Source organism: Globicephala melas, chromosome 1 (assembly GCF_963455315.2).
Source record: "Globicephala melas chromosome 1, mGloMel1.2, whole genome shotgun sequence".
NCBI classification, from domain to species: Eukaryota; Metazoa; Chordata; class Mammalia; order Artiodactyla; family Delphinidae; genus Globicephala; species Globicephala melas.
Genome location: NC_083314.1, coordinates 10,319,379 through 10,346,356, shown reverse-complemented (window position 1 = coordinate 10,346,356; position 26,978 = coordinate 10,319,379). Strand labels below are relative to the sequence as shown.

Genomic DNA, 26,978 nt, shown 5'->3' with positions numbered 1-26,978 from the left:
ACACTAATGGAAAAGTTCTTTTCATTTATTCACCCTTATTCAAAGATTTCTTTATTAAAGTCAACATTAAACAACCAATATGATAATAAAGGAAGAGTAAAAGAGCATTTGCAAGACCAAGAAAAGGGTAAGAGCTTATGTAAATGCAAGAATGAAAAAGCATCTTCCAAGATTCACCTAGGAGATTGCTCTACTAGGATGTATGGTGAAGTGGTGATAATATAGTCTGGAAACCAAAACAGATGCAAATATTCAATTCATAGAGCTATGACATTAAGGATGTCTTCGTAAAATTAGCTAATATCTCTGAATTTCATTCTCCAGCTACTAAAATATATCTACACAAGTAGTAACATGATTAAATGAGTTAAATAATATGAAAAGCCTTACAGTATATCTTAACTATTATTTTCTTTCTTGTAAATTCCTCTTTTCATCACCATTTAATAAAAACACACACATTTCTATACAGAACAAGATAGAACAATTAACTCCTAAATGTCAGAGACCACATTGTCTGTCCATCTGTCTATCCATCCATCCGTCCATCCATTTATCTATCTTTCTAATCATATACATATGATTTTTGAGGGTATATCATCTTTGATCTTTGATTAAGAACATAATACTAATCACTTTAAAAGATTCAAGAACAGTAATATACGTAGAAGAAAGGAGTATAAGAAGTAATCACAAATAAGGTATTTGTATTTGTGCTTCTCTTTCAACCAAATGTGTTGTACAATATTAAATATTATAACAATATATCGTATATTTAAATAATAAATATATGCACATACATAGGAATCTTATAAAGATCTTGGGTACAAATAGAATATCATAATTTCCCAAGTTATATTATATATACTCTTTCAGGTAGAATCGTTATTATACAGTGTTACTAAATTTATTTTTTTAAAATGTTTAATTCCTTAAGTTTGGACCAAATCTATTAGGAGGAATCCATGAACAATTTTATACTGTTTGTTTTTATGTCTCTGTGTGTGCTGTTTTCACATAATATTATATCTGAGAATTATGAATAGATTATAGACTCCTTGCTACTTCCTAAGCTATAGATCAATTACTTGGTTTCTTTGATAAGATTGTGAATGAAGGATTTGAATTCCAAGAGACAGACACTAGTTAAAAGAGTTTTTCAACAAATCCTTTAGCTTATGCTCAAGTTGAGATAAAGCAGTATTCAGGTACTGCCAATGCTAATTATTAAGCCTTCTGCTGGAGAACATATTCCTTATTTTGATGAGTCATATACTGGTGGAAAGACAACACACACAAATGTAACTTAGATAATATTCTCCATTTCTCTGAAGGGATACAAATTTTAAGGGAAGTGTGGTGGCCAAAAGGTGGTCTTAGTTGCAGCATATATATCCCCAAATAGTTTCCCTTGGTGTGTAAATTTCCTAAAAGGAGTACACAGCAACAAATGACATGTCAGCACAAATAAGGTCTTACTGAATCTGAGAAGCTCATTTCTTCCTGTGTAAGGTCCTTGCATGCTCCTGGCTTACATTGATATTCCATATAAATTTATTTACAAAAACAATTGAGACCACAAATAAAGAGTAACTGTAGACATACAGAGCTTCCTGGTTTTCCTCCTAGGTCCCAGATCAAGTTTCTGCTTTCTAGAACCTCACAGATTTGTTTCTTTTTGTTTAAAATACTCTAATTTTCTTGTAGCAGGGGCAGAACAAGAAAACCAAACTCTGTATTAACAAATTAAAAACAAATGGCTAAATAATCAAAGTAAGCTCATGTGAATTATAAATCTTACCCAATACGATTTTACTAATGATTAAAAGCATGTAAGCAAAAGCTAGGCAGAGCATTGCTTTCTGAAGGAAATTGTAGCTACAGTATAGCTTGTAAATGTCCCCTTTTCTCCAGCACTAATCACATTTTAGATTAATAGAGGAATTCTAAATAATATGTGCAGAATCATGATTCTTTGGGGAATATGTTTCAGGTTGCGTGCCCTGCAGTTTTATATTCTATGGGTAGACAGCAAAAGTGCATATATGACTCATTCCCATTTTAATACCAACTATTCTGGTCTCCATAAACCAGCAATTCCAATTTTATTTATAAAAAGCCATTGAGAAAGACCAGTTTTGCATTGCTGAAAATACAATTTTTTTTAAAATTTCGAAATAAGACAATACTTATTATTAATCAAATCCTCAGACTCTGTTCAAATGTTGACAGCTGTCCCAATAATGTCTGTAATGGCAAAAAGATCCATTTCATATTTATGTTTCAATTTTATCTTCAGTTTCTTTCAGTCTAGATCAGTCATCAGTGTTCCCTTGCCTTTCATGACTCTGACAGACATTTCTTGGATAGGAAGTCTACTGATAAGTATCATTAGCCTGTTTACAAGTAGGAGGCACTCTTTCTGTAGAACACCACCTCATTAAGGGAGAAATGTTTCACCCCTCTTCTTACTCTTTCCTTTCCCACATACTTGCTACCCATGCTCTGTTTCTCCAGGGAAAGGCAACATGAACCCTCATCTTATAACTAAGCTAACAAAAAATAATGAATTCTAGCTAAAATTCTTTTTCATTTGATTCTCATGTGTTCACCTGGTTGCCAATAAAAATTTTACAGAAATTTCATGTTTGTTTTATCCCCTTCTTCTAACTTGTAAAATTGTATTATAGGAGGGCAAAGGTCTGGCCTTGCAGTACTATGTTATAGAAGCATTAGTATTAAATTATAAGACTTACATTTTTTTAGATAAAATTTGGATTATCACATGACAAATGGCTAAGAAGCACTTAGTCCTGCAAGGTTTTTCAGTGTTTCAAAGGCCCTTTGGTACATTCATGCCTATATGTATATTTTATTAAAACATTATTTGTGGATACAATATCCAGAATATATAAAAACATTTTTAACCAATTTCCTACAGAAAGGATTTAATTATGAAAAATAGGTTGTTTCCATTTTATCCTTTAAAAAATCTTAAATCAATAATTTTTGCACACTTCTCATTATTTACTAAGGGAATATCCCTAAAATGTAACCATTCTTTTCTCTTAACTCTTCCATTTGAACTTTATAATATGTTTAAAGTCTCAGAATTGAAAGCTCAAGGCAGTATTAAATTCAAGGTAGGATACAAAAAACAAATATCAGGATGAACGTTTAGTCAAGGCTTATAATCAAATAATTAGTATCAGAGTTACAGGAATTCTGGAGGGGATAAGCCCTGTGTAAAATTTTAGTATATCAGGCAGAGAAACAGAAGACCATGTACATGAGGTAACAAAGGGCGCTAGTCAGAGAGTCCATAATCCAAAGAGCAATCTGGCAGGAATATTAACTTGACCATATCCAGTCCACAATGAACGAGAACTCCCAGGATTTTAGTTTGTTTCCACTATCTTTGTAGAAGACTCTGTTTTAAAGTTTTTATCCTCTTTACCTGGATAATCACTCTGGTGATGTGAGAGAAAGTCTCTTTCTTTCCCCCTGTCTAAACCAAGAATTTGAGATTTCCATAATAATATAGAGCTCTATATTCACATTCCTAAAGGGTCCAATATGGTGCTGGATGATGACTGAAGAGAAATTCTGTTATTTTTATGTCTGAAATGGGTCCATTCTATGATCCTTCCTTTGAGAAGGGAAATGCTTCTGTTTGGTTTCAGAGCCTGGAGAAGTAAATAATTAAGATTGTTTTCCCTCTATTTTTCAATCTACTTCTCCATATAACCCTTCTTTCCTTATCAGGGCAGGCAAATAGCAGAGTTCATTTAGCAAGATAAAGATCTTAAAATACACAAATGTTCTATTTAATGGGACTATAACTTGTTTTTGTACCCTTGAAGGTTCTTAATGTGTTTAGACAGGCACAGTAAGTTATTTTAATAGAAATACTAATAAAAAAGAAGAGAGCTTTCAATTTGTGTATTGTGCTGAGCTGAAATTTGTATTTAAATGCATCTGGGGCTCCCTTTGCTAGTTGGTTAGCAACTAATCATGATTATAGTGTTTGATTGCCTAACACCTACAGGCCATTACCAAGAGACTGTTTCTAAGTACTATAGGACCCACATTCCATTGCTGTATTATTTGAATCAAACTTTCATCATAATGTAGACTACAACTGCAGAGCTAGGTAGATACATACATACTTGGATACATATAGATAGATACAGATTTATAGATGTATATTCTAGACATAAGGTAATTTCAGGAAAACACTAAGAATTTGATGGCATAAAATTTATAAAATTAAAGATACAGCCAAGTAAGCAGTGTCATAAATCTTTTTTTTTTTTTAAGTTCCTTTACTACTGCCCCAAAGCAGTTAGGGATCCTACTCAAGACTATTCAAAAGTGACTAAGAATGTTCAGATGAACCTTAGCCAAATACACAGCTGCATCATTGAATTTTACCCTAGACACACATATTGCACATCTGTTCTTCAGCCTCATTGAGCAGCAGACTGCTCCAGTACATCAGATAACATTCATTAGTTCTTTGAAAGAGGAAGTCACCTGCTAAAGTCAGATAGCTATTGATTTTCACCACAGTTTCTGATCTGCATGAAACCTCTATTCTATTTCTAGCCTATTGCAAATAGAACATTTTTAAAGGCATGGTCTATATCTAAGTCAGCACATTGTGTTCACTGAGATAATTTTAATTCCACAGGCTATGCAAGAAAATATGCCAAGTGAAATGACAACAAAAAATAAGAATGAAAAAGAAAAGAGAGAAAGAAGGAAAGAAAGGAGATAAAAGAAAAAGAGGAAGAAAGAGAAAAGAACAACAATAATTCAGTGATAGTGTTAAGACAAGGAAAATAGCATATATATTTAGCAAGACTGGGGTAAAAAGCACTTCACTTATTATCAGGCCATTACGTGGAAAATATAATTTACTCAGAACCATTCGGAAACATTCATTCAGAGTTAATATTAAGCAAACCAAACATCCTGTCATTTAATTTGTGCATTTCCATCTGAAAATTTAGGCACAATGGAAATAACTCAAAGAAGCTTTTAAATCAAATAATTTTAAACTGTTTTTTATTCCCCGTGGCAAATCTGTGTGACTGTATAAAAGTCTGTATAAATTTGGTGAATTTTTTTTTTTTTTTTTTTTTTTTTTTTTTTTGTGGTACGCGGGCCTCTCACTGTTGTGGCCTCTCCCGTTGAGGAGCACAGGCTCCGGACGCGCAGGCTCAGCGGCCATGGCTCACGGGCCCAGCCGCTCCGCGGCATGTGGGATCTTCCCAGACCGAGGCACGAACCCGTGTCCCCAGCATCGGCAGGCGGACTCTCAACCACTGCGCAACCAGGGAAGCCCTTGGTGAATGTTTTTTTACATGATTTTTGTTAAGAAAAAAGACAATTACTATGTATTTATTGGAAATTACAGTTCTTATCATAATTTCACTAAAAAATTCTAATAATTGTTGTTCCTGAAATTACAATAGTTAATACTACCTAGTCAATTCCTTTAAAAAGGGGATATAGGCCTCATGGAACTTAAAATTTAAAAGTGTGTAAAAGAATAATGTAAACAGTAAAGGGAACTCCCTGGTGGTCCAGTGGTTAGGACTCTGCACTTCCACTGCAGGGGACCTGGGTTCCATCCCTGGTCAGGGAACTAACATCCCACAAGCCACGTGGCCAAAAAAAAAATCTTTGAAAAAGAAAAAGAATAATGTATAAAAGGAAGTATAGTTTATATCATTCAGGTGGCCATGTCCTCGATATTCCATTAGTCCTGTGTGAATTGCTGTAAATTCCTGAATATGTTTTAATCCCCATCCTTAATCATGACATGCTCTCATGTTTAAAATTATGTATTGTTTATGGCAGGGTTATTCAACTGTATAAATAAATTGACAATCGTTAAGTGGGTTCCAATAAAACAGCTAAGGAATCAACAATTATAAAAATGAAAAAAAAATTGTTTACTGGTATATCACAAATGTTAAATGTAAGGTTAAGTGCTATTTTTCCTTTGGAATCCTGTTGTATCAGTCTGGTAAAGCTTGATTTTGCTGTAAAACCAAGCAACCCTTCCTGTGCCTCAGCATGGCTGCTTTGCGTTTACTGTTCTCTAGTGGCTGGAGGCTGCACTGTGGCATCACAGGTTGGGTGAGCAGTCGGTGGTGAGTCCAGCAGGGCCTTGCTGCCAACCCCTCTGGCTACAGGCTCCTTGCGGAGCTCCCAGACTGGTCTTACGGGGATGGCCTCCTCCAATGAAAGGCCAGCTTCGAAGAAAAGGCCAAAGGTAAAAAGTTGCAAGACGAGTTGTACTGCTGTCACAGGAAATGGATGCTGGATTACAAGCATGGCAGCTCAGGCAGCAGAAGTTGCAGGAAGAAGAAAGGAAGCAGCAGAATGCTCTTAAACCCAAAGGCGCCCTACTGCAGAACCCATGACCAAGTCAATAAAAAGCAACTCCTGCCTCCCCCAGAAAAACAAACAAAACAAAACCAAGCAACCCTAAATTCTCACAAGCTTAAAACAATTTAAATTTATTTATTGCTCAGTTGACATGACATTATGAGTTGGCTGGGGGCTCCACTCCATACTGTTGTCTGGTAATTCATCAGAGATGAATAACTATATGAAAGTCTTTCTTTTTTTTGTTATTATATAAAGTTATTTAATGGCACTTTGAGCCTATTTATGGCAAATCCAAAATCTTAGATGCTTGCTCAAGTTATATTGTATAAAATTAAAAATAATAATAACCTAATAATAGAACTACCATATGACCCAGCAATTCCACTCTTGAGTATATATCTGAAAAAAACAAAAACACAAATTTGGAAAGATACATGTACCTCAGTGTTCAAAGCAGCATTATTTACAACTGCCAAGATACAGAATCAACCTAAGCATCCATCAACAGATGAATGGATAAAGATATATTCCATACAATGGACTACTTTCAGCTATAAAAAACAATGAAATTTTGCCATTTGCAACAACTGGGTGGACTTGGAGGGCATTATGCTAAGTATCAATAAAATAAGTCAGACAGAGAAAGACAAATACTGTATGCCGTTACTTCTATGCGGAATCTACAAAAAACTAGTTAATATAACCAAAAAGAAGCAGACTCACAGATATAGAGAACAAACTAGTGGGAGGAGGGGCTAGATAGGGGTAATGGATTAAGAGGTACAAACTATTATGTATAAAATAAGCTACAAAGATATATTGTACAACACAGGGAATATAGCCCATATTTACAATAACTATAAAGTATAAACTTAAAAATTGTGACATCACTCTGTTATACACCTGTAACATATAATTCTGTACATCAACTATATTTCAAAAAAAACAAAGGATTCATGGCAAAAAATAGTAATAACATATTTCTCTAATCTGGGTAAAATCAAAGTGAGAGCCAGGAAATAAATGTATTCTAAAAAAATTACTTATAGCAGATACACTACATGTCATAAATATTAAGATTAAGAATTTAAGAAGAGAGAAATAATGAGATAATTATATTATCTTTGATGAGGGAAGGCCATTTTTTAAATAAGTGCTAGGTGCTGAGGCATCATAGTACATACAAGAGGCTTCCAAAAAATATTTGAAAACCTTTGGTTTTCAGACAAAAATAAAGTTGATTATAAATAATTTCAAGTATTTCATCAATGTTTCCTCAATATTTTCATGAAAATAGTCATGACTTCACTAAAAACCATCTAAAAGATATCTGAACACATAGACTGGTCTTATATATTTTAATAAATAACGTGAATTATTTATTCTATAAAAAATACATTTGTGTAAATAAGACATTTATTTACTCATAAAATATTAAGTAACAAATTATACTAAATATTGAAAATAGAAGGGTGAAAAGACCTAGGCATAGTTCTCCCCCTCAACAATTTTTATTCTACAAGAGAATACAGAATTTTTAAAAAAGCATTCAAGCTTTCCACAAGTGCTGAAAGAATGTTGTAACAGATAAAGATGAGAGTGAAGGAGTTGTTTTAGATAGAATAACAAGGAGACCTGCATACTGTAGTGAGATTTAAAGTTGATACCTGAAAGATGAAAAGAATTCGTTCATTTCAAGACACAAGGGGAAAGTGTATTGAGGAAAATCTAAGTTAGAAGGATTGACGTGTTCCACAAACTATCTTAAAGCCAGACTACTGATTTTAGATCTAACAGCTGAAGAGCTTAGAAGTTTTCACTTCCATCCTTACAACAAGAGGAAGTGGGACAAATTGAAAATTAATGACTTATTGTTCTCATTTGAGAATGCAGGTTGTAATGTAAGTGACCACTCCAACATCTACAGAGAAAGGCACACCAGGAGAGATACAGCAACGGAAATGTACTAGCATGGAGCAGTAGGCACTGGAGCCATAAAATGATAGAACACTTGAATGATAGTTTTGATGAATTGCTGCAGGCTGAGTGTCCACTAATGTAAGACCGAGAAACTGCTGAGCCCCATCTCAAATCCCTTCATACTTTTACACCGATGTTTTGGGTGAGGATTCCTAAGATCACTTTGTGGCTATGGCAGAGGGAAGGGAAGAGATCCTTGTGAAATACACCCAGAGTCCACTTCGTTATTCGAGGGATAAATATTTCACTAGAGCACAATTCTGGAACCTAATTCCACCAGAGGAAAGGGAATTCTTCTCCACTCCAGCTACCTCCTACTTCCTGTCTCACCTTAGGTGAGACAGCAGGGGAGGGAGGAAGGCAACGCTTTACAGGGCTTAGCAATTCAAGAAAGTAGATTGGAAATGCTGTAGCCAGGAAATTGAATAGGGAGCAGAGTGAAGAAAAACTATACTACCATTAGAGAAGCACTTACAATGGTCACTAAAATGCTTAGATTTAATCAGCAGACTATAGAACACTTCTCTTGCCTCATACCTTAACCACCACATCAACAGGGCTCCAAGATAATAACCATGGATTACAGCTGAAAAAGTGTCTTCCTATCTGAGGAAGAGTACACAGGGAATCCAAAGTCCAGAAGAAAGAAAAATCCTTGGATACGGGTGAAATGAAAGCTTAGATGCTGAGTACAGAGAGTGTTTCAATAAGCAGGAAGATGTGAACTGTTGCTAAAAGTGCTGATAGTTTAGTGAGATGACCAAATATGTCCATTTAATGTGAAAAGGGGACATCACAGGTGACCTTGACCAAAGTACAGTAACTTCTGTGGTATAATGGAGATAGGAGACAAATTGATATATACTTGCTTACCTTATAATAAATACATGCTCTACCCCAAGAGATTCTGACATTTTATAAAGTGCTAGGTTCAGTCATGTATGTAGTGGAATGATATAAGGGAAGAGGGAATGGCAAACAAAAATTGATATCAGTGTTAACTGGAGGTAGCTAGTCTTGATGACAAACGGCCTTTCTGTATATCATCTACATAATTAAGACATATCTTCAGAGGGAAATATATATATATATATGTATACATTTATAAAATATGAAAAATCAAATGTTATAGGTTAGCAATCAAGATGAAACTTTAAGATGTAATATTGATAAAAGCATATGATCATAAGCAATATGGGGCAAAACACTAAATTATGAAAATATAGCATTTTCATTTAAATATTTCCTAAAATATAACAAGGCATCATCACTATTTTTCCTTTAACCTTTTTTTTCAAAATATTGACTATGCATAAATAGAAAATTATATATGAACCTATAAAATCAAAAAAATTTTATTTAGTGGATCCTGAGCTGCTGTGTATTTTCCTGATTCTGCCAAGAGGAAGAATATCCTTTAGCTGAACAATAAACAACTAAAATTATAAGCTTATTCATTTTTATCTACACAATTTTCAATACATTTCCAGTTTTAGGACCACACCATGTCCTTTTCAACACTTTATGTTATAAACATAACACTTGAAAAAAGAAAATATAGATTTTAGATTGAATAATGCCACATTTATATTTAAAAGTTAAGTAGTATATGCTATGACTTATAGATTAGATAGACACAAACCCAGAATTCATCTAATTGCTTGTCTACTGTCATAAAGACATGACTTCAGTTACTGATGATATCATTTTACATTTGGCTTAACAAATCATGGTAATGGATACAGACATACATTCAAAATAATGTGCATGTTTCCTTTTGTGTGTGTGTGTAGTCACACTTTTGTCTTTATATTATGCAATTTAGGTAACAAGGATATCACAAATAAGTTGGATAATGCCAATATTATTTAGTGGATGTATTTATTAAAATGACTGCTAGAGGGAAAAAAATATGCCCTTACAACGGTCACGTAACTGTTTCTTGCTGTTACTAGATATCACCCTTACATATGGAAATGTAGAAATCGTAACCACTTATAAAAACGGAAGTCCAATATATATTCATACATAGGTTGGATAGGTTTCTGAATATGCAGAAACGAGGAGATACGGTAAAACATGGATTTATCCCCCATTCAAAAAAGTTGTCTTTTATTTACTCATGTGTTTCAGCAGGTATAATAAAGAAAGATTTAATGATAGCAAGCTCAATTTCTATAACAAATATATCACAAATAACTAATGGCTCAAACACACAGAAGTTTATCTCACTCTGACAGTTCAAGAAGGGTATTTATGTTAGGGGGCGTCTCTCTTCCACATTTTGATTCAGAGACCCAGCTTCCTTCCATTTTCTATCATCACCAAACCTAGAGTCTCAGAAACCTCTTAAACCATATAGTGAAATGGGAAATAAATTGAGGAAGAAGAAATTCTGTTTTTTATAGCCTTGTCCTGGAAGTAACACAAAATATCTGCTTCTATTTTATTGGTAATAACAAGTAACATGACCATACTTATTGTAAGAAGATAGAGAGCTTGGTGGTATGAGGCTGAGGTGAGGTGTGGGGGGTGCTTGAAATGTAGCTTTTTGAAAAAAGCTAAGCAATTACTTCCCAGAAACCTCCATACTAATAAGAAAGGGGAATGTGTTTTGGCTAACATTTAGCAATCCTCGCCACAGTCCAACCTCTGGCCAGAAGAAATTTGTTTACATTCATTTTTTCTTTTTTCAAGGGATATGATACACTTAGCCCCTTCCCAAGAGAGAAGGCCTGAAGCTACATCCCTTTTCTACCTGTAGGTTCAGGGTCTCTGTGTGACAGTTTTCTCTATCAGGTACAGATGTGTTTCTTCATGTTTTCACAGTCCATAAACTACAAGTCAAGCAAATTACCCTACCTCTATCCAAACCATCATAGAGCGGAGACTGAAAAATCACAATTAATACTCAGACTAGATAAGAGAAGAATGAAGACACAATAGTCACTCGTTGGTAGCAAAGATGTAATCCTACTGCACAGGAAAAATGGAGACTCCAACCTGGCAGAGGAAAATGTTCTTCAATTAGATCCTGGATCTGTTTTCTGAGAGGAACTCTTCTATCAACATCTAAGGACGATATTCTTTTGGAGAGCTGTAAATCGTGCCCAGTTATTTCCTAAGTGGGCCAATTACAAGGAGCCAAAGATGTTTGAGAATTCTGGAAGTCAAAATCTTCCTAATGACTAAATTCTGGAATGGAAGAATGAGGACCTTGGTAAACCCAATCTTTGTTACAATATATCATGTAAAAAGCCAACCTTTCAACAAAAAATTATGGAACATGAAAATAAATACAAAAGTATGCAACAACTTGGGAAAAGATTAGCCAGAAAAATATATCTCTGAGCAGGACCAGATATTAGAACTGATGAACAAAAATTTTAAATCATCTGTATATGTATATTTAAAGAACTAAAAGAAACTGTGATTAAAAAAAGGACAAATGACAATTATGTCTCATCAAATATTTAACACCAACAAAGAGAAATAATGTAAAAGCACCAAATGGAAGTTCATTCTGAAAGTAAAAGGTAGAATACATGTAATAACAATATTAGAAAAGCTCAACAATAGATTTGAGCTAGAAGAAGAATCAGTGTACTTAAAGAAATGTCACTATAGATTATCCATTCTCATGAACAGAAGGAAAATGAAAGGAGAAAAATAGAGCCTCAGTGACTGTGGGACCCTGGTGACTAAATCAGCATATGCACAAAGGAAGCCAGAGAATGAGAGAAGAAAGTGAGAAAGGTAGAAAATCATTTGAAGTAAGAATGAAAATTAATCTACACTTCCAAGAAGCTCAGCGACTCCAAGAAGAATAAACACAAAAAAGATTCACACCTAGATACATCATAGCGAAGCTGACAAAAGTCAAAGAAAATCTTGAAAACAGTGAAAGACAAACAATTTATCACATACAAGGGATCTTCAGTAAGATTAACATTAGACTGCTCTTCAGAAACCATGGAGGTCAGAAGACAAGAAAATGGGATCTTTGAAATGTGGTTAAGAAAAAGATTTTCAACAAGATATTGTATATCTAGCAAAACACTTCAAAAAATAACGGAGCTATTAAGACATTCCAAGATAAATAAAACTGATAAAATTTGTTGCTAGCAGCCTGTCCTACAAGAAATACTCAGGGAGTTCTTCAGGCTGAAATTAAAGGCTACTAAACAGTGATACAAATCTACATGAAGAAATAAAGATTGCTTAAATAATGGTAACTACATGGATAAATACAGACAATAGTATAAATGTATTTTGTAACCCTTTTATTCTCTTATTTAAAAGAAAACTGGATAAAACAATAATTATAAATCTACGTTGACTGTCTGACATAGTGTATAAAGACAAATATGTGGGTTTTTTCCTAGGAATTTGAGGAGTTCACTATTTGAAAATCAATCAATGTAATATACCATAAAGGAAAATGTATGATCAGCTTAATAGATTAGAACAAAAGACTTGAAAAAGTCCAACACTTTTTCATGATTAAAAATAAAACTCAATACAATATGAATTGAAGAGAATTTCCTCAGTCTGATATAGACCATCTATAAAAAGACTCACAGCTAGCATCATAATTAATGAGGAAAAACTTATTGCTTTCCACCCTGAGATTAGGAACAAGACAAGGATTTCTGTTCTTGTCACTTCTACTGTATATTTTAGTGGCAATTCTAACCAGAAAAATCAGATTAGAAAGTGAAACAAAAGTCATACAGATTGTAAAGGAAAAAGTAAAACTATCTCTATTTGCAGTTGACATGCTTTTGTTCACAGAAAATCCGAGAGAATACAATGAAATACTATGAGAACCAAGATGTGAGTTGAGCAAATTTATAGAATACAAAGTCAGTATATAGAACTCAAGTATATATCTATGCATAAGTAATAAAGAATTAAAAATGAAATTAAGAAAAAATTATTTGCAGCAGCATCTAAGAGAATAAAATACTTAGGAATGTAGTCTACAAAGGACATGCAAGATGCATACACTGTAAACTAAAAATTATCTTTGCCAGAAATTACAGACCTGAATAAATGGAAAGACATCCCATGTTCATGAATTGAAAGACTTAATATTGTTAAAATGTCAAAAATCCCCAAATATATTTACAGATTCTAGGCAATCCTTAACAAAATCCCAGTTGCCTAAATCAGCAAGTTGATCCAAAATTATTTATGGATATTCAAGTTACCCAGAAGAGTCAAAACAATCTTTAAAGAAAAGAAAACAAAAAATGAATGACTCATTTTCAAAACTTACTACAAAGTTTCATTAAGACAGTGTGGTACTGGCACAATTATAGACATATAGATCATTGGAATAGAATTGACAGTCCAGAAATAAATTCTTACATTTATTTACGATAGATTCATTTTCAACGAGGATGTAAAAATAATCTAAAGGGGAAAGAGTAGCCCTTTCAACAAATTGTTTCTGCGTTAATTGGATATTGAAATGCAAAAGAATAAATTGAACTCCCTCACACCATGTAAAAAATAACTAAAACTGAAGCAAACACTAAAATATAACACCTAAAAGTACAAAAGTCTTAAAGAAAAACGTAAGAGTCCATTTGCACTACCCTATGTTAAGCAATCGTTTCTTAGATCTGAGGCCAGAAGTCCAAATGACAAATTAATTAAATAATTTGCATCAAAATTAAAAGCTTTCATACTTTAAAGGACATCATTAAGGAAGTGGAAAGATAGCTCAAAGACAGGAGAAAATATTTGCAAACCATATATCTGACAAGACCTGTGCATCTAAAATATGTAAATACCTCTCACAAGTCAATAATCAAGACAAATAGCCCAATTAAAACTAGACAAAGGATATAAACAGAAGTCCTCCAAAAAGGATATGCATTAAGGAGATGCAAAACAAAACCACAGCGAGCTACTGCTTTACATCCACTAGGATGGCTACAAGCAAAAAGATAATAACAGATGTTGGTAAAAATGGAGAAATGGAGACTCTCATACATTGCTGGGGGAATGTAAAATGGTGCAGCTGCTTTATAAAACAGTTTGGCAGTTCTTCAAAAGGCAAAACATATGGTATCATATGACTCAGCAATTTCACTCCTAGGTGTATGCCCAAGTGAAGTGAAAACATTTATCCTCACAAAAACGTATGCAGGCATGTACTTAGCGGAATCATTGATAATAGGCAGTATAAGAAACCCAAATGTTTATCATCTCATGAATAAGTAAAATGTGATATACCCATACAATGTAATACTACTTAGCAATAATAATGAAGAACAGAGATTCTTTAAACATTTGAAAACATTATGATAAGTGAAAGAAGCCAGTTACAAAATACCCATACACTGCATGATTCACTTTATATAAAATGCCCAGAACAGGCAGATCTCTAGAGACAGAAAGAACTTCAGTGTTTTCCAAATTCTGGGGGAAGGGTAATAGGGAGTAACTGTTATTAAGTATAGAGGAGTTTTTTTGAGTGATGAAATGTTTTAAAAGTAAAACGTGGTGATGACTGGACACCATCTTTAAATATACTAAACCACTGAAGTGTACACTTTAAAATGGTGAATTTTATATGTTAATCATATCTCAAAATGCTGTTAAGCTGTAAAACTGTAAAAAAAAATGGCTTTTTTCTTTTTAGGCTTTTTGTTTTTAGCACATATAATAATAGTTCTTTTACATAAAAAATTCATTTTAGCAAGTTATTTCATTATTGATATTTTAAATTAATAAATATTTTAAAGTTAACAAAAAAAAAAAACTTTCCAAGGCTTACTTATGGTTACTTCATCAACGTATTTTCTTAAAGAAACATTTGATACTTGCTTTAATTAGTCCCATATTTTAATAACAACACCAAGTGCTCTTTGGAATCCAGAGTTCTTATACATGCTTTGTTTCTTTTCTTCTTTGCTTTTAAGCCTCCTTATATAAACTAAATGTGAACTTTAAGACATCTGAAACCAAAGACTTACTGAGAATGCAACATCTTTAATTTGATCCTTGCAGCAGGACAGAGTTCCTGTGACTGAAAAATTATAAAGGGATTTTGCCACTCAATGCCCATTCCAGTTTTATCTCCTACTGTTTGAAATCTAGATGCAGTTACCTTCTCCAACATTTCAAGACTATCACTCTCTTTCATGCATCCAACGAATGCATAAAGTTCTCTCTTTCCTCCAGTGTCTTCCTAAAAACAACACAGAAAGTCGACAGACAATATTTTGGTTCTTTTGAAACCATCTTCCCTACAGATTGTAGACTCCATTGTGCTTGGTGTGCTTTCTATTATTGTAGAAATCATTTTATCAAATGTTTTCCAAAACACAATATATGTGTCCATTTTTTTTCAGGCTATAATAGCTTCTTCTTAGTATCTGCTACCCAAATTTTAAAACAACATTACATATTATATTGAGGAAGTTCCCTTATAGTACTTGTTTGTTGAACATATTTATTGAGGATTGGTGTCAAATGTTTTTATGCATCTTTTAAGACGGTCATGTAAACTTCACCTTAAATCTGTTTTTATTGTGAAATACTTTGAGTTTTAATCCAACCTTGTATTTATAAAATCAACTCCACTTCATAATATGTATTGCATTATCCATTTTATATGTTGCAATATTCAATCTACTTATATGTTAAAAATTTGGCCTTGTTTGTTGTTTTTTAGCCTCACCCCTTGTCAGACTTCAGTTCCCCAACCAGGGATTGAACCTGGGCCATGGCAGTAAAAGCCCAGAAGGCATTTGGTTAATGAAGGATATTTGGGATATCTGGTATTAATTCTTTCCTTTTATCTTGCCAGTTTTTAAAAAATTTTTACAAAGTATGTAGTAATAAATTCCAAACTTATTTCATACATCAGTAAGTTGGCTTTCTTCTTTTCTTGATTAGCCTTGTTAAGGTTTTATCAATTATTTTATTACTTTTCTGTTATCTACTTTATTAATTTCTGCTCTCTATTATTTGGTTCCTTCCATTTATTCAATGTTTCATTTGCCCATATTTTATAGCTTCTTAAAATAGCTTATAATTTAATTATTTTTTTCTTCTAAAATAAGCACTTAGAGCTGAACTCCAAAAGTTATTATATGTTGTATCTTCATTTTCATTCAAGACAAGCATTATATTTTTCCTCCTCTGAATTCTTGTTTGCTCCATGCGTTAAGAAATGAGTTACTCTCTAATATTGAAACTTTTCTAGATTTCTTGTTTATTTCTAAATTCATTCTATTTTTCTTTTTCTTATTTTTAAGGCTTTGGAGAAATAAAACATCCCTGGTTTCATCAGTGTTCCTGTAAAAAGCCCTAACTTTCTGGAATACTTCATATACCATGAGAATTAGATTGATAGCCATTTTTAAATTAAATTTCTCTGATTTGGAAGTATAATAAAGCTTATATTATCTCTATAAAATGCCAAATGGTTACAACCAGTCTAGGTCCCTAGGTTAAGGCCCAAGGTGCTAGAGAACATGGATTGTTATCTTCTTAAGTATTTACATTTCTGAAAGTTGGGAGACCTTGAACTTGGAGATATCTTGAGGTCATAAATAGTCTAGATGCATGGGGCTATGGGCTCCTGTAAGATTTATTTATTTTCTGTCCCTACAGCTTTTTGTTTTTTTTCCAAGAAAATAATCTAAATAAAATCATATGCTGTTGCCTTTGAGTAAATCATTTTCATCTAATGGATTTGAGAGGAATCAACATTGTTGGGTGCATTCACAGTTTATTATTATTATTGAGCACTTATTCCATTGTATGGATGTATCACAGTTTATTCTTCCCTAAATGAGAAATATTTGGACTACTTCCAAAGTTTGGCTATTATGAATAAAGCTACCATAAACATCCATATTCAGATTTTATGTGAACATAAGTTTTCTTTTCCCTAAGATAAATAGGAATAGGGTAACTGGATCATATGATAAGTGTATGGTATTATATGGTAAGTTTAACCTTATAAGACACTGCTAAATGTTTCCCAAAATGACTAGAACACTTTTGCATTCCTACCAGCAACATGAAAAAGTTTCTGTAACTCTGAATAGTATATACGGTGTAGTCAATTTTCTTGATAATAGTCATTCTAAAAGTTATAGAGTGGTACCCCGTTGTGGTTTAAACATTAATTTCCATAATGACTAACAATGTTAAACATATTTCCATGTGATTATTTGTCATCTATATATCTGTAATGGTAAAATATCTTCTCAAATAATTTGGCACCTTTATTTATTCTTTTAATATTTTTTTAGAGTTTTTGTTATATCTTGGTCATAAGTCCTTTATGAAATACATAATGTGAAAAAAAAAAAGAATTTATCATCAGAAACACTATAAGCCAGAAGACAATAAAACATCTGTACAGTGATGAAAAATACAATGATAAATCAGAATATGTATCCAGCTATCTTTTAAGACCAAAAGTAAAATGTATTCAGATAAAATATATATATATGTGTATATATATATATATATATATACACACACATATATGTATAATTTTGTGAATATATTTTCCAAGAGTGTGGCATATTTTTTTTTATTCTACTAAGAGTGGCTTTCAAAGAGCAAACATTCCTTGTTTTGATAAATTAGATATTCATAATTTATGATTTTCTTCCTTTATGGATCATAGTTTTTAGGGTGCATATAAGAAAATTTCACCTAGCCAGAAGCCATAAAGATTTTTTTCCATGATTTTCATTTTGAGTTTTATAGTTTTTGGTTTCACATTAAGGCCTAGAATCCATATTGAGTTAATTATTGTATATAGTGGGTAGAAGGATAGAGGTTTATTTTTTTCTTATGGATGTCCAATTGTTCTAGTATCATTTGTTGAAAACTGTATTCTATTTTTGTTGAATTGACTTCACACCCCTTTAGAAAAACACTGGGTCATGTATGTATGGGTTTATATTTAGCCTCTAGTTCTGTTCCATCATTTTGTGTTTTTTTTCTCTTTCTAAAACCACTCAATTATTATAGCTTTAAGTAAGTCTTGACATTAGGCATTAAGAGTCCTCTAAAACTTTTCTCATATTTCAAAAATTGTGTTGGCTCTTCCAGTTATTTTGCTTTTCTGTACATTTTTAATAAATTTATCAAGTTCTAAAAGAAATATCCTGTGATTTTCTTTGAAACTGACTGAATTGATCACTTTAAGGAAAGATGACAACTTACAGAAATTAAGTCTACTAATCCAAAAACACAGTAAATTTCTGTATTTATTTCTTTATTTCATCAGCATTTTACAATTTTAAATACATAAATGCTTCACATATTTTGCTGTGTTTAAACCTAAGTATTTCATGTTTCAGGTGGTACTGTTAATGGCACTTCTCAAAATTTTTAATTACTATTGTTCATTGCTGTTATATACAAATATAATCAATTTTTGTATAGTGCCATTATATTTGATAAATGGCTAAATTCACATATTGAGTTCTATTAAATTTTTAGATTATTTTAGATTGCTTTTTTGTAGGTAATCAATATGTTTGCAAATATAGAAATAGAATTATGTTAAATAGGAGTGATAATGGCAGATATCTTTTTTTGTTCCCAATCCAGGTGGAAAAGCATTCAGTTCTCTTCAATACTTGTGATGATAGTTGTAGACATCTTCAGTAAGATTAATATTCCTTTCGATTCTAGCTCTATGAGGTTTGTTAAAATCATGACTAAATTTTGAATTCTATCAAATGCTATTTCTACTTCTAGTGAGAGGATCATAATGTTTTTCTTCTTTATTATGTTAATATGTGAATTACATTGATTGACGTTTGAATGTAAAAACAGCTTTGCATTCCCAGCATAAATCTTATGTGATCATGGCATATTATTCTTTATGTATATTGTCAGCTTTGCTTTTCTAATATTGTATTGATTTTTCTCTTTTTGCATCTCTGTCCAGAAGATGCTCTGTCATTTATTTTCCTTAAAATATCTTTTTCCACATTTGACATCAGTGTAATGTTAACCTTATAACTGAATTAGAATATTTTCCTTTAGTCTACAAGAATTTGTGCAGAATTGATGGTATTTCTTTCTTAAATGACTGGTAGGATTTGCAAGGCAAGCCATACGAGACTTACAACCTTATGTTGTAAGGTTCTGACTATGGATTCACTTGCCCTAATAGATATAGGGCTATTCAGGTTGAATATTTCTTCATGAGTAATCTTTCAAAGTTTCTTTCAAAGAACGTGTCTATCTTATCTAAGTCACCAATTTGTGGGCATAGATTAGTTTGATTTTACTTCTCTGTAGGCCTGAGAATATACTTTACATGATTTCAGTTATTTAAAATTGTTAAGGTTTTGTTTATGGCCCAGAATATAGTCTATCTTAGTGAATGTTCCATGTATATCTAGTTCTGTTTCTCCATTTCTTTTCTTTTAAACTATTTATGTCATTATATTAAACATTGATTTCCAGTCAAAACAATTTTTTAAAAGAAGAATAAACTTTGAGGTCTCACAATTTATGATTTCAAAACTTACTACAAATGTATTGTAATCAAAAGAATGTGGCACTGTCATAAAGACAGACATATACACCAATAAAAAACAATAGCCCAGGGCTTCCCTGGTGGTGCAGTGGTTGAGAGTCCGCCTGCTGATGCGGGGGACACGGGTTTGTGCCCTGGTCCGGGAGGATCCCACATGCCGCAGAGCAGCTGGGCCCGTGAGCCATGGCCGCTGAACTTGCGTGTCCGGAGCCTGTGCTCCTCAACGGGAGAGGCCACAACAGTGAGGGGCCCATGTACCGCAAAAAACAAAACAAAAACAAACAAACAAACAAAAATAGCCCAGAAGTAAACCCTCACATATATGGTCAAAGAATTTGGACTAGGTTGCCAAGACCATTCAATGGGGAAAGGATTTTTTTTCAACAAATAGTGTTAGGAAAACTAGATATATATCTGCAAAAGAAAAATTTGGACCCTTATTTACATCATATGTAAATGTTAACTCAGAATGATCAAAGTTCAGAACATAAAGCTCTTAGAAGAAAATATAGTGGAAAAGCTTCATGATGTAAATTTGGCAATGATTTCTTAAATATGACCCCAAAAGCACAGGCAACAAAAGAAAAAAATAGATCAATTAGTCTTTCAAAATTAAAAACTTCTGTGCATCAAGGGAAATATTAACAGAATGAAAAGGCAAACCATGGAAAGGGAGAAAATTGAAAATCAGATATCTGATAAGGGATTAGTATCCAGAATATATAAAGAACTCTTGTAATTCAACAACAAAACTAACAACCAGTTTAAATACAGACAAAGTACTTGAATAGACATTTCTCCAAAGAAGACATTAAAATGGGCAATAAATACATTAAAATAAGCTTAACAACACTAATCATTAAGGAAATGTTAATCAAAATCACAAAGAGACAGTTCAACACACCCATTATGAAGGCTATCAAAACAAACAAACAAACAAACAAACAATCAGACAAAAAAAAAAACCCCAGAAAATAACAAGTATTGGTAAGGATATGAAGAAACTTGAGCCCATGTGCATTGCTGGTAGAAATGTCAAATGGTGTAGTCACCATGGAAAATAGAATGATGGTTCCCAAAAAAAGTACACATAGAATTATTTTTGATTCAACAATTTCACTACTGGATATAGATACTCAAAATAATTGAAAGCAGGGACTCAAACAGATGTTTGAACAGTCATTTTCATACCAGCAATATACCCTATTCTCTAGTTAAAAGAGGAAACACAAGTGTCCATTAATAGATGAATGAATAAACTAAATCTAGTATATATATACAGAATATTATTCAACCTTAAAAAGGTAGGAAATTCTGGCACATGTAACCATATGGATGAACCTCAAGGACATTATGCTAAGTGAAATAAGCCAGTCACAAAAGACAAATTCTATATGACTCCACTCATTTGTCATGTCTAGAATAGTCAAATTCGCAGAGACAGAAAGTAGAATGGTGGTGGCCAGGGGTGAAGGCGGGGGAAAATGTGGAGTCAATATTCAAAGGATATGGAATTTAGTTTGGGGTAGATTAAAAAATGTTCTGGAAATAAAGACGGTAACGATTACACAACAATATGAATGTACATAATGTCACTGAACTGTATAGTTATAAATGATTAAAATGGCAAATTTTATGTTATGTATATATCAACACAACTAAAAATGGGTTTCTAGTAGAGATCTTGGTTTTTTCATCCCATAATATAATGTGTCTCTTAAGCCATTTAAAGGTTATTTTTATGTGATTGTATTAAAATATACCATCTTGCTGTTTTCTCTTTGTTCCATTTGATTTTCCTTGTCTCATTTTCTGCCTTCCTTTTTGTAACTGGAACTTTTTTGTTTAACATTCCATTTTATCTCTCTACTGACCCTATTGACTAATACTTTGTGCCTCTTTTAAAAATGCTTCTAATAGTTGCTGTAGGGTTTACTATGTATTATAATAACTTAATTAATTGGGGTTTATCTTTAAATAATATTTTACCATTTTACCAGTAGTGTAAGGATCTTACAATACTATATTTCTAAGTCCTCTCTGCTATCTGTTTTTCTATTGTTGTTATACATTTTATTTTTACATATTTCTAAACACATACATATTGCTGCTACAATTTTGCTTTACTTACATTTTAGAGCCATTTAACAAGATTCAATTTCCAGCATTTTAAATTTTTTTGTGTAAAGTCAAGTTGCTCTTTGATACCATATCTTTTCTGCTGGAATAAATACGTTTTAACATATCTCATACAGTATTTTTGCTGGCAATAAATTCCCTTAATTTCAATTTATCTGAAACCAATGTTATTTCTCCTAAATTTTAAAGGTAAATCTATATATTTTTTATGATTATAGCATTTTAGAGTGACATATTTTATTATTTCATACTATCTCAGGCAGACATTTCATACCAATCTTCCATGACTATCAAAGTGAGAAGGTTTTCATTTTTGTCCTTATGAATGCCACTATGTTTTAGGCTAATTGTGACCAAAAAGTATTGATAATCATTTTTATTCACAGGTAAGAAACTGATTTTATTGCTTTATAATAGCCCCCACAAAACTTAGCCTCTTAAAACAACCATTTATTTAAGTCATAATCGTGAGTAGTTTTGATCTAAGCAGGCCTCATTTGTTCTCATCAAATCTTGCTCATGTGTCAATGGTTATTTATGTTAATTGGGGGTTTCTGGGCTACAGTTTACTTCAGTTACATATCTGGAAGTTGGCTATCCATCTGTTGGGGAATCCTAATTCTCCATAAGGATTCTTATCCACCTGCACCTGAGCCCAATCTTGTTTATATGGTAGCAGCTTTCTGCAGTATGAGGAAAAGCTATAAGATATCTTGACACCTGTGTAAAAATCAACAAAACAACAATCTGCCACAAGAGCTGAGATCAATAGAATTGACGAAAGAAGAGACAAGGTGTTTGGAATTCCGTGGGGCTTCCCCCCTTTTTCCTGTTGCTAACTGGTCAAATGACTATAAAAAAACCTCAGCTATCCTTTTTCCTTTCTTCTTAAATGTATGAGATTGAATTGAAGCTCCTCTAAAACCCCTCCAGATATAAACGTTAGAATTCTGTTATCATTAACAAGTATTTCAACTTATTTCTCTGTCATTTAAGATAATGATAAATATTATCTTTCAATTGCTAAGAATGTAAAGATATGAAAAACAATGTAAATTAAATATTTCTCAATGTTTGAGGGGAGAAATCTGCATAGAACTATGCCTTTACCATGTGCCACAGTGACATAAAGGTGAGATTAATATCTATGAGTTAAAAATTAGTGTTTGACTAGATTACTTTAAAATGTCTTTCATTTTGGAGGGTTCACCTATATGTTACTTGCATGTAAAACTAAGGCTAAGATTTCAAAATATGGCTAGTAGAGTACTTGTAAGCATAGAGGTAATGCTTTACCTGACACATTTACATGATATTTATTGCATTTACTGGGATGACATTAGCAGAATGTGTATCACCAGTTTTCTAATAACATAAAATATCTCTTCATCCTCATAGCATGTGCCATTTCACCATCTATTAGTAATTTCAGACACATAAACAAGTGCCTAATCAAAAAATCATCACATATTTGAGAAAAATGGACACCATAAAAGAGAGACTAAACCAAATGAAGAATTAATACCTGATAAAAAGTTGCTAGCTAGATCAGAAGTTCAAAATATATTATTTTACATTATAGTCATTCTATCAATCTGTCATCTATACCTTCCATCATCCGAAATGATATTTTCACACCATCTTCCCTCTTTTCAACCTTCCTCCACAAAATCTTTACTATCTATTTATATGGTTGATTTCTATATCAATGAGAATGTTGAAGTAGAGTCCCATTTGCATTTAGAGTATTTGCTGATATGTAAAATCTTACTAATGCCATCTTATTAACTGCTTTGTGGTTTTGTAGTTCCATTGTTTCCTTTTCCTCTGTTTCTGCCTACCTTTGTAAATTGGTGATTTTCCATGGTGGTATTCTCTGATTTCCCATTCATTGTCTTTTGTGAATCAACTTTAGGTTTTTGCTTTGTGGTTATCATGAGGCTTACGAAAAATACCTTATATATAAACAGTCCATTTTAAGCTGAGACCAACTTAACTTTGATTGTGTACAAAAGCTTCACCCTTTTACTCCCCCCTTTTTACTTTTTTATAACAGTTTTCCTCTTATTACGGTGTGTATCCATTAGAAGTTATAATAGTTATAGTTATTTTAATATTATTTTCCCTGAATTCTGATACTATAGTTGATTTGTTAACATACCATCCTATTACAGAATTGGATTTTTCTAAATCTGACTGTATATTTACCTTTACCTCAGTGTGTTGTATTCTTTCCTATGTTTTTATGTTACTAAATATAACATTGCATTTCAGCCGAAAAACTCCTTTTAGCATTTCAGACAAGACAGGTCTGTTAGAGATGAACTCCCTTAGCATTTGTTTGTTTGTATGGGAAAGTATTTCTCCTTCCTATCTGATGGATAACTTTGCTGTATACAGTACTCTTGGCTGGCAACTTTTTTCTTTTAATGTTTTGAAGGTAAATGGATTGAATTCACCAAACAAAATTAACAGAGTGGCTAGACAACTATATGTTGTCCACAAGAGACTCACTCACTCAGCTATAAGGACACAGAGACACTGAAAAGAAGGGATGGAAAAAGATATTCCATGCAAGTCAAAAAACAGAAGAAATCTGGGCGAGCTATACTTATATCAAACAAAATAAACTTTAAGTCAAAATGGTAATAAAATACAAAGAAGGTCAATACATAATGATAGGAGGAGGACCTAAATATATTAAACAAATATCAACAGATTTAAAGGGAGAAATAAGAAGCAAAAATAATAGTTGGGGACTTCAATATCTCACTTTAAGCAATGAATAGATCATCCAGACAGAAAATCAACAATGGAACCTTGGAACTGAACCATACTCTAGAACAAATGGACTTAACAAACATATATAGAACAGTGTATTCAACAATAGCAGAATACACATTCTTCTCCAGTGCACATGGAACATTCCCCAGGATAGACCGCATGACAGACTGCAAGACAAGTCTTAGCAAATTTAAGAAGACTGAAATCATACTAGTTTTCTTTTCTAACCACTAGAAATCAAAACAAGAGTTGAAAATTTACAAGCATGTGGAAACTAAACAACACACTACTGAACAACAATGGGTCAAAGAAGATATCAAAAGATAAATTAAAAGATAACTCAAAACAAATGAAAATGGAAGCACAACACACCAAAACCTATGGGATGCTGCAAAAGCAATTCTTCTAGGGACGTTTATAGCAATAAATGCGTATATGAAGAAAATAGAGATCTCAAATAAACAACCTAAGTTTTACAATTCATGAAATGAGGAAAAGAAAAATGAACTAAGCCCAAAGTTAGCAGAAGAAAGGAAATAACAAAGGGGAAATAAATAGAGATCATAAAGACAATAGAAAAGATAAAACAAAACAAGAGATAGTTTTTCAAAAACATAAACAATATTGACAAGTATTTAGCTAAACTACCAAGAAAAGAAAGAGAAAACTTAAATTTAAAAAATCAGAAGTGAAAGAGAAGTGAAACCACAGAAATACATAGGATCATAAAAAATTACTATAAAAAAGATATGCCAACAAATTAAATAACCTGGAAGAGAAGCATAAATTCCTGGAAACATACAACCTGCCAAGAGTGAATTAGAAAAAAAATAAAGAAAAAGAAAGAAAATCTGAACAAACCAATAGCAAGTAAAGAGACAGACTGTAATAAAAAACCTCGCAAAACAGAAAAGTCCATGACCATATGGCTTCATTGGTGGATTCTACCAAACATTTAAAGAAGAATTAATGCTAATCTTTCTCAAACTCTTCCAGAAAAATGGAAGAGGAGGGAACACTCTCAAACTCATTTTATGCAGCCAGGATTATACTCACACCAAAGACAGATAAGGACAGTATAAGAATAAAAAACTATAGACAAATATCCCTGATGAATACAGATGAAAAGAATTCTCAGCAAAACATCAGCAAACTAAATTCAACACTCTAAAAGGATCATACCCCACAAACAAGTGGGATTTATCTCTGGAATGCAAAAATGGCTCAATATCTGCAAATCAATAAATGTAATATAACACATTAATAGAATGAAAGATAAAAATTATATGATCATCTCAATATATGCAGAAAAAACATTTGACAAAATATAACATCTTTTCAGGATAAAAACCCTCAACAAATTGGGTGTAGAAGGAACATACCTCAACATAATGAAGGCCATATAAAACAAACTGATGCTAACATCATACTCAATAATGAAAGACTGAAAGCTTTTCCTGTAAGATCAGGAAAAATACAGGTTGCATACTCTCATCACTGTTATTCACCATAGTACTGGAAGTTTTAGCTAGAGAAATCAGGCAAGACAAAGAAATAAAAGGCAACCAAATCAGAAAGGAAGGGGTAAATTTGTCATTATTTACAGATAATGTGATCTAATATGTAGAAAATTTTAAAGACCACACTCAAATACTTTGGAACTAATCAAACAATTCAATAAAGTTACAGGATATAAAAATCAATATACAGAAATCAGTTGCATTTCTATACAATAGCAACAAAATATCCATAAAAATAAAGAAAACTATCCCATACACAGTAGCATCACAAACAATAAAATACTCAGGAATAAATTTAACCAAGGAAGTAAAAGATTTGTAGATCTGTTCTATTAAAACTATAAGCTTTTTTCTTTTTTTTTTTTTTTTTTTTGTGGTACACGGGCCTCTCACTGTTGTGGCCTCTCCCGTTGTGGAGCACAGGCTCTGGATGCGCAGGCTCAGGGGCCATGGCTCACGGGCCCAGCCGCTCTGCGGCATGTGGGATCCTCCCGGGCCAGGGCACGAACCCACATCCCCTGCATCAGCAGGCGGACTCTCAACCACTGCGCCACCAGGGAAGCCCCAAAACTATAAGCTTTTGATGAAAGTTACTGAAGAAGATACAAACA

The 26,978-nt window shown here is 32.7% G+C and overlaps 1 long non-coding RNA gene and 1 pseudogene across 1 annotated transcript in view; one reads left to right on the top strand and one right to left on the bottom strand.

Moving 5' to 3' along the window:
* Positions 1-26,978, bottom strand: part of LOC115867762 (uncharacterized) — a 282,245-nt gene that overhangs the window by 95,474 nt on the left and 159,793 nt on the right. The gene's annotated exons all lie outside the window — the stretch shown is intronic.
* LOC115867710 (large ribosomal subunit protein mL52-like) lies at positions 6,088-6,406 on the top strand (annotated as a pseudogene).